This window comes from Papaver somniferum, chromosome 3 (genome assembly GCF_003573695.1).
Source record: "Papaver somniferum cultivar HN1 chromosome 3, ASM357369v1, whole genome shotgun sequence".
In the NCBI taxonomy this organism is placed as follows: Eukaryota; Viridiplantae; Streptophyta; class Magnoliopsida; order Ranunculales; family Papaveraceae; genus Papaver; species Papaver somniferum.
The window spans coordinates 203623093-203633167 of record NC_039360.1 but is presented as its reverse complement, the minus strand read 5'-3'; the positions used below and the strand labels follow the sequence as shown (position 1 = coordinate 203633167).

The following is a 10075-nucleotide window of genomic DNA, read 5'->3' as shown; positions in this document are numbered from 1 at the left end:
AAGTTATTGTTTGACTAATTTCTATTAATTAAGGTTCATCTTTAATTAATCAAGTCTTCATAGACTAAATAGTCTCTGACCGGTCAAATAGTGTTGACGAGCTTGTGAATCCTTACAAGACACATCCATTCGCATTAGACATTATTAATGTCTTTTGGAAGTGAAGAGGCATCTCCAATAGGCACAAGTCCCTTATAAGTAGTGATGATTAGTTTTGATTCAAACATGGAAAAACACATCAAAATCTATGTTTTCTTTTCTCTTTAAGCATCATCAGAATCTTATACCGTGTGTTCTTGGTTGGGTCAAGGGAGTACAATTCTTGAACCCAACAACATTGTTAGGGCTTCATTGTATCCTGAAAACATTATTTCACTGACCGATTGTACTCGCAACTATTTGGGAATGGTCGAAATATTTTTGAAAAGAATCGCAAGGCCTTGAAGTTCGGTGATACAACGTTCTTTTAATTCTTAGATTTTTCATCCTCTGGTACCAAATTTTCCAACAATAATTATATAAACTTTATTGTAAATTATTTTAGTATCATATCTAGTAACAACTAGGGTTCTACGGTTAAATATTTTTGTTTCCCTCACGTTCATAAACACTTGTATGAAAGAAAGATGTAAGAAAAGAAAAACCTAAAAAGATTTTTATTATTAGTCCACTGAGTCACCGATATTCTAACCTAGACTATCACCTATCCACTGAATGGATAGCCTAGTTTGTGGGCTATGAATAATAATAAAAATAGGTCAAACTTCAAATATTAGTAAAACAAATTGACCAAAATTAATAGATTATGGTTAATAAAAGTGTGAGCTATATTTAAGAGAAGCCCTTAAAAAATGATAGGTAACACCGATCTTGAATGGTGTTCCTCTTGGTTCAGTAATTCTCATGAGCGGATTCTCTTTGGGCGAGTTTCCGATCTTGAATGGTGTTCCTCTTGGTTCAGTAATTCTCATGAGCGGATTCTCTTTGGGCGAGTTTCTGCAGCTATTTGCTGAAATGCTTGGAAATCTATGTGAGAAAGTTTTTCAAGATAAAAAACTTACTTTTAAACATACTGCAGTCCACATCCTTCGAACCTAATTGAGAACCCCAATGCAATCAGAAATGTTAGTGTCGTTAATTATAGCAATGCTGTGTCCCAGGATCTTTGGACTATTTTATTTTTAGTAGACCACAAATTGAGAAACTCCAAAGTAGACCACATCATGAACGGCACGAGTATTTTTAAAATTGTAATGTCCAGGGTCATTAGACCGGGACAAAACTTAGATCTTTGTCTGGGCGGCAAATCATGCCGATCCGGTTAGATTAAACGGTCGATTTGGTGACATTGAGAAAGAAATATCTCAAATCATATGGAATTTACTAATTGTTTCACAAGGATTCAATGAAAACTTCTGTTGGTTTTTTTTTTGGTGAAGAACACCAAGAACATCCCAATGAAGATGCTAAATATTCAAAATCATGTTGAAATTTGGCCGTTTTCATATTATAACATCCAATATTATGTTCATGATAAAACATGTGGCGCTAGAATCACTTTCTACCAAATTGCATCAAAATATTTTGCCTGCTTTAATAAAATATAAAGAAAAGACCATTTTGAAACCAAAACGTTATGAAAGTATGTCATTTGCCACAGATTTTCATTGCGGATAAGGCGGCATTTGAGTGACAGGTGGCTGTTGACCACCTTGATTTGGATACTGCATCGTTCCATAACCCCCTGTGGAGTGGGGTGCACCAGGTGGCGGAGGTGGTGGTGGCACGTACGCATTATTAGGCAACTGCATAGTATGATGAGACACACCTGGGTATCCAGGACCTGCAGGAACTCCTCCCATTATTCCATTTCCTGCTACGGGAAATTGATGAGATCCATTACAGTTTGGAACAACTGGAGGACCCATCACTAGACCTGGTTGGTGCCCTAAAATCGATGGTTGGGCATTTACCATACTGTTATCAGGGATTGTATAATCACGACTTCGATCATTATTCACCTGAAACCAGAAAATCAGCCTATCATTTAATCCATAAGGCATTTAGAAGTCTAGTCCATGTATACATGCATTTTGCACAGAACGTTCTACAGGAAACTGGATGACAGATTAAGCTTCTACCTTCACGCTGAGATCAGTATGACGGGAATATGAGAGGTGAAGCTTGCAAAATCCTCCATCATATATACAGTGACCTTCCAAAGCCTCCTTTGCAACAACAGCAGTTTGAATATCTGAAATACGAATGATGTTGAAACTTCCAAGTTTTTTACAACGATGCTTATACATGCGAGTTGTGAAGGTTCTTATGTGATCCAATAATAATATCAACTAGTACTAGCAGAAGATATTGCATAACTTACCACCGACAGATCCTGAAAAAAATTATTTGGAAGCTTACCTGCATACTGTATCAAAGCCTGAAACCCTCCATTTTTTTCAAACATGGCAATTTTTTGAACAGGTCCAAAAGTAGAAAAGACCTGCAAGAAAGATATGAGACCGATGTTGAGATACAACTTCACTAGTTTCTACAGTGGTGAACCAAGACAACTGCTGCACATACCATGTGTAGCACATCCACAGTCACTGGATACTGCATATTCTCAATTGATGCAAGCAGGACATTGCTCTCAGGTTCTACTTTTTTCGCATCAAATCCAGCAATTACCTACATGATAGTTTTGCAGGAACATCAAACTTTAGTCTTATCTGCAAAATAGGTCCGCTAAGAAGAGAAATGCATACTTATTTGGTACTTGGGTCAACATACAAATGGAAACTAGGCATTCATCTTGTTCAAAATCTGAATCACTGCTTTTAGAATACAACTCATGTCGAATTAGGTCATGTTAGGACACGATGTTCCAAATATAAATTTGGACTTGCTCTCAATGTGCGCAGATATGCCGCATATAGGGGAACACAGTAGCGCTATGCCCACTGCTTTGAGGTAACCCAAATATTTTTAGAATACAACGCATGTCGAATTAGGTCATGTTAGGACATGATGTTCTAAATATATATTTGGACTTGCTCTCAATGTGCACAGATATGCCGCATATAGGGAATCCAAATCCAATTAGAAAAGAAAAATAGTTACCTGACCAGTCTCATCCATGGCTGATGGAGCTACGGGAAGGTTTAGATTAATATAGTCCCTGTGTGGAGAGCAAAATATAAGCTTAACGGTTAAAGCATGCACAATAGGAAAAAAATATCTAGTTAGTTTTAAGAACTTACTTTTAAGAATATTACTAAAAGAAAATCTTGCATAAGAAAAAACAAAAAAAAAAAGGTAGATTAATTTTCTTGTTGAAGCAGATGACTGGGAGAAAGAAAATTTTGCTTTTTGTCATATAACCACATCTAAAATATAAGCTCACCTACTCCTGTGGCTCTGAAACTTCACAGTCAAATCTGTGTGCGCAGAAAATGTATTCTGAGAGTACATGCACTCACATGTTCTGGAAGCAAGTAACTGCAAAAAACAAGCAAAAACATAGGGGAAAAAAATCAATAGAATAATAATAAAATAAAATAGCTAGGAGAATCAGTAGTACACATAGACATAGTCCCGCACAGTTGATTTTTAACTACTAGATGGCTTATGCGACTAGACCAATCAAAGAACTCATCAAGGATTAATCGACACTCTTTCTTGAACGACTTAATAAGGTTCACATGGCATTTAACATTAACTATATATAAGCATAATAAAAATTCAGAAATAAATTTTAAAAAACAGCAAAACATAATAAAAATTCAGAAATTAATTTCAAAAACAGAATATAAGGGTCACCTAGGGATGCATCTTCCATCAAGGGCCTCTTTTGCTGCGGAAGCAGTTGCTGCATCTGAGAATTGAACCAGCACCTAATAAAAAACAGGTGGATGCAAGAGTTTTAAGGTGATGATTCAATACTAAGTAAAAATCAAACCAGGAAAATAGTAGGAACAGATTTGATGAACATATATAACCTGAAAACCAGCAGTCTTTTCGAAAGTAGCGATCTTATGCACAAAGCCAAAAGCTGAAAATACCTGCATCACCAGTGATAGTTAGCACTCACAATAATGTTTTTATTATAGTAAAATGTCAATAGGGCAACTTTCAGCCTCAAACTAAGCGGTTACAAACACTTACAGCACAGTAAATTTTAAGAGGAAAAGGCCATGGATGAAATAAAAAGGTGCTTTTAAAGCATAGATAATAAAATGGCATGATTTGCCTTGTACCCAAAAAAAAGAAAAAAAAAATTATCATAATGTACCAAGAAATACAAGAGAGAGACAGAAGTGTAAAGACCTTGATGCCTTATCCCAGATACGGAAAAATCAACTGCTAATATCCAAATCATATCCTGAAGAGAGACACCTAAGCACTATCACAGCTTTGAACACAATGCACCAAAGCAGGAATTGTGTAACAATAGCCCTAAGATTATCTTTAACTCATAATGGGTTTGAAACTAGTTGTTCTAATGCTTTACAAGAAATCATAATTATTGCAACTCAACTGAAGGTGGAAAAGTAAGTTATAACTCTCTAAACTACACATCATTTATGACTTACGAGAATGTTCAAATTCAAACGCTAAGCGCACACAAATGAGAAAAAAAAACTGAGGACAAGCAGAAATATATTCACATGTCCCGGCACAAGAATCCAAACAGGATGCATGCACAAGAAGAAACCATTGTATTAAACAACTACATTTCCTTAATTATGTTTAAAAATCTCACTTATTCAGGAAGACTCAATAATGGGAGCTATGGGTGAGGATGGAGGAAGATTAGAACCATGGCTAACTTTTTGGATGTAGTATGGTTGTGAGGAAGAGGAAGAGGAGTAAGGGTGAAGAGGTAGTGGCAAGAAAGGAGAAAGGAGACAAACACACATGAGCTTTCTCCTGATGCAATATGCTGCCATCGAAGATGTTTCCGTGACATGGACCTGCTGATCCATTCAGATTCATGTCAATCAAAAGCATCATTAAACATGATATATTACTACAAGCAAACACATGAAACTCGCATATCTGAATTATTTCATGCAAGAATATCCAATTTACGACACTTTAATCTCCTCCTCCATAATCCAAATCACATGTAGTCTGCTTACCAAGTGTAGAACATCTATGCTGACATCACGTGCCCCAACGCCGTCGATAGTCACCAATAGTACATTTCCAGCTACATCTCCAGTGGTTTTATTGTGTACTATTTCTTGCCTGTTAGAATACTGTAAGTAGACTGTTTTCCCTCGTACCTGAGCTGGTTCTGAGGATGAAGCATAATAAGATATCATAGAGATAGCTTGATTTTGGTCTGCCTGGAAAAAGAACAAGAGAAAGCAAAAGAGCAAGCATCAAATCTGGAGTTGTACAAATGGAGAGCCTACATACAAGTACAGATGCGATCACCTACAAATTCAATAAAGGCCTGATTGCGGTTAGCTCCGACATTGCACTTGGTGTTGATGACTTTCCCAAACGGCTTTCCTAGTTCTATAAGCTCCTCCTCGGTACATTCCCATGGCAAATTTCTCAAATGGAGAACTTTTGAAGGTTGTTGTGCATAGCGGAATTGTTGCTGACTTGACACAGATGACATTTTACAACCACCAATTCTGATTTAAAAAAAAAAGGAAAGGGGAGTGGAGGGTTATTATGCACTAAAATGAGCACCAATTCCACAGAAAATAAGATGGCATTGTTGCTGACTCGACATAGACGATATTTTACAGTCACCAATTTTGATAAAAAGAAAGAAAGACGCTGATCTAAGAGTTATTATGCACTAAGCTGAGCACAGTTCCACAGCAAATAAGACGATTTTGCTACATTCAAAGCAGTATGAAAAATAAAATTTCAAAACTGTTTACAATGTTTCTCCACATGGTCCCTCGACTAGTCAAAAAATCATTGTGCCGCTGTTTTACGCCTATCATTCGCATTATTCTGACAAGTTTAAAACCCTCTCTTCGAAAAAGGCTTGTACAAATCCTCCAGTCTCCTACATAATCGCTCAATTACTCCGCCTCTCAAAATATCTAAAGTCTTACTCATATTTAAGAGAGGGTTGCCGTGACAACAAAAATCTTGTCCGAGAACCTTCAGGCAAATTTATACATGGTTCCACGATATGATGGACTTACCTGAAAAACAATTCCCACTGTATAACTATTGGCTAAGATTGACTGAAGCTTTTTCAGCCAAGGACCACTCACGCTCCCAAACCAAAAAAAACTTACCAATACCATCCAGCAATATGCAAGTGCTATTAGTACTGGCTATTATCTTATCACTCTTACAGCTCTCTTTTTTTTCCTTTCAATTTCTATGACAAAACCAAGTACGCGTGATTTTATCAAAGTGCCATCCTATATTTTTAGAAAACGCTATCTAGTCTTAACTCAAACTTACACTGTAAAGCAACGTTATCTTCAAAAATTAATTAATTCAATCCATATATGTGTGTGTGTATATATAGAATTGTAAAAAGATATCGATTCCATGAAACCGCTAATTTCAATCGACACACTACCTAATTAGAACGCAGATGCATTTTTTCCTCTACAAATCAATTAAAAACCAACATCATCAAAACAACACACAAAAGAAAAGAAAAGAAAAACTCTTCTCCTTTAGTATGTAGAACTACAATTCGATGGATCGAATACAATCTAATAAACTGAAACGAAATTACCTTATTTAAAAAAAAAAAATACAATCCTATCGGTAAAAGGATTATCTTAATTATACCTAAAACTGGATACGTCTCCCTTATCTGATTTTTTCTTCGGAAAGGCTGAGCAAAGAATAAACTGATCCAGCGAAAGGTTTCTTTCTCCCCAACGTGAACTTCCAGATTTGTGTGTTTTATAAACCTGAAGGGGCTTGGAATCTTAATCCCATCCATGTGAGGTGGATAAGGGGTGCCTAAATATATTTACAAAATAAAATAGATTATCCTAGCCCCTGAGATTGTGACACGTGTCATCCTTTTGGTATTTTCGTTTTAATAGTCTTTGAATCAATTTTTTAATGAATTCTTAATAAATTTTATTTTTGTAATAACTTTTTCTTTTATTTTTATATATACATTTTCATAAAAACAAAAATCACTAGCCGAAAACCTAGATTAAAATTATAAGATCTTAATATAGGTTGTCAATAGTTTCGGGTCCCCCGAGATACTATACAATCCAGAACCAGGTCTGGTATATCAGAGTCGGTTCCGGATCCTAACGGTTCGGGGTACGGTTCCCAATTTTATGGACCGAGAATCAGATCCAGTAAAAGAACATGGATAATCATCGAGTACGGAAATTCGTTGGTTAATAACATAGTTAAGAGTCACGATTTCTGAATTTTATGACTCCTGACATCCGGAAAAGCGACTATTTAAGAATTTGAAAAAATAGAAAAGTAACTATCTATCTTACGAAAGGAAATGTGTTTCCCCAGTCCGACGGTTATGGATATGGGTGTTTTAAGGCGATCGATAAACCATATTCCTTTAAAAGTGCAAAAGATAAATATGACTGAGAATGAACTCTCATTTCACTTACCTTTTTCGTTGCAAAACACATTAGCATTGAACTGGTGAATCCTTCTTTCCCTTAATCCCTTCTTCCATTACATATAAAATTAAGGATTTTCTTCTAATTGTTCTCCTACGTTAATAATTTGTGTCATTCATTACCTTTTATTCATATCATCTTTTGTTAAAAAAAAATAGTTTAGGGCTTTTTTTTCTGATTGATTGTGTCATTTATTCCTTTTTATTCATTATTCTTTTTCGTTAAAGAAACAAATTAGGTTATTCTGATTGTTCTCCTTCACTAACAAATTTGCGCAATCCATTCAACCCTTCGGTTCATACACTGATAATTAATTTGATGCACAACGTTAGAAGAGCTATCCTTTGAAATGTTCCCTTACATAAGCACCTCAACGGAGGTTATCATCTTCCAAGGTTGTCTCCATTTCTTTCTTTGACATACTCTCTCGAGACTATGAGGTAAGTATTATTTTCAATTTAATCTTTCTTTAACTTTGTAGTTGAAAATGCGGGGGTCTAACAACCACACCCAACAGTTCGTTTGGCAATCTGAGAGGACTTACTCCAATATACTTTCTAGAGAATCAACTAGACAGTCAGACTCAATCTAAAGAAAAGTATATCAAAGAGTTTGATATCTCTAACTCGTAATTCAATCAGCAATCAACAAATAGAAATCTGCGAGCCCGATTGAATAAGAGGAGTTACTTGAACGGTACCAAAGACCAATGTTCAAGTGTCAATCAATGTAAATCAACCTGTGATATTTCAATTATATAACAAAATATATGCGGAAAATAAATAACACAGATACCAGAATTTTGTTAACGAGGAAACTGCAAATGCAGAAAAACCCCGGGACCTAGTCCAGATTGAACACCACACTGTATTAAGCCGCTACAAACTCTATCTTACTACCCATTAACTTCGGACTAGACTGTAGTTTAACCCTAATCAATATCACACTGATTCAAGGTACAGTTGCGTTCCTTACGCCTCTGGTCCCAGCAGGATACCAACACTTGATTCCCTTTGTTGATCTCACCCACAACCAAGAGTTGCTACGAACCAAAGTCGAAGACTTGATAAACAAATTTGTCTTACACAAAAAAGTCTATAAATTGAATAAATCTGTCTCTCACAGAAATACCCAAGAGTTTTTGTTATGTCTTTTGATAAATCAAGGTGAACAAGAACCAATTGATAAACCAGACTTATATTCCCGAAGAACAACCTAGTATTATAAATCACCTCACAATAATCTTAATCGACTAGCGAAACAAGATATTGTGGAATCACAAACGATGAGACGAAGATGTTTGTGATTACTTTTATCTTGCCTATCGGAGAAATTAATCTCAAGTCAATTATTTCAATTGTACTCAATACGATAGAATCGGGCAAGATCAGAACACGCAACTACAAAGAAAATAATTGGGTTTGGCTTCACAATCCCAATGAAGTCTTTGAAATCGTTAACCTACAGGGTCTCGAAGAAACCTAAGGTTAAAGGAGAATTGACTCTAGTTATGCAACTAGTAACACACAGGAGGTGTGGGGATTAGGTTTCCCAGTTGCTGGAGTTCTCCTTTATATAGTTTTCAAATCAGCGTTTGCAATCCAAGTTACCTTGGTAACAAAGCATTCAATATTCACCGTTAGATGAAAAACTTAAATCAACCAAGCTAATATATTTCAACCGTTAGATCGAACTTAGATTGTTACACACAAATGAAATGTACCCTCACTTAGGTTTATGTAACCGTACCTAAACGTGTACATCATGTTGGTTCACAAATAGTTAACCGAGGTTAGCTATATGATTAATCTCATATCAACCTTATTCATCTTAACCATAACTAGTTCAAATGACTCAAATGAAACTAGTTAAAGAGTTGTTCAATTGCTATATTCTCATAGAATTATATAAGAACACAATTGAAGCAAAATCGGTTTGATTCACTCGAATCAATCATGAACATTATAGCCACGGTTTGCAAAGATTTTATTTCTTAATATATAAATGTTTATGTTCATGTTTAAAACCGATTTTAGAACTTTAACCTTCAAGTATGCAAACGGGTACGCATACTTGAAATACCCGGACTAAGATTGAGTTCCGCCAGTAGGCAAACGGGTACGCGAACTTCAAATCCCAGCAGAAATTCTCAGACATGAAACTGTACACCAGTACGCAAACGGGTACGCATACTTAGGTTTCCGGATTTCTCAAACCAACAGGTACGCAAAGGGGTGCGCATATTATGGTTCCTGGACATGGATTACATATGTGCAAGAGTGCACAACATGACATATCTAATAACGGTTAAGTTTTCTAAACTCTTATTTCAATCATTGAAACTTTCTTAGAGGATGACAATAGCCGTTTTTCACACACTATTAACATCAAGCAATTTTCAAGTTATTGAAATAATCATTACGAAACATTCCAAGGCAACATCGAATGATTGTGTCACACAAACCATG

General features: G+C 35.8%; 1 pseudogene; it reads right to left on the bottom strand.

The window, feature by feature from the left end:
* Nucleotides 1-1471: 1471 nt before the first annotated feature.
* On the bottom strand, nucleotides 1472-6905 carry LOC113358455 (annotated as a pseudogene).
* Between the last annotated feature and the right edge of the window lie 3170 nt (nucleotides 6906-10075).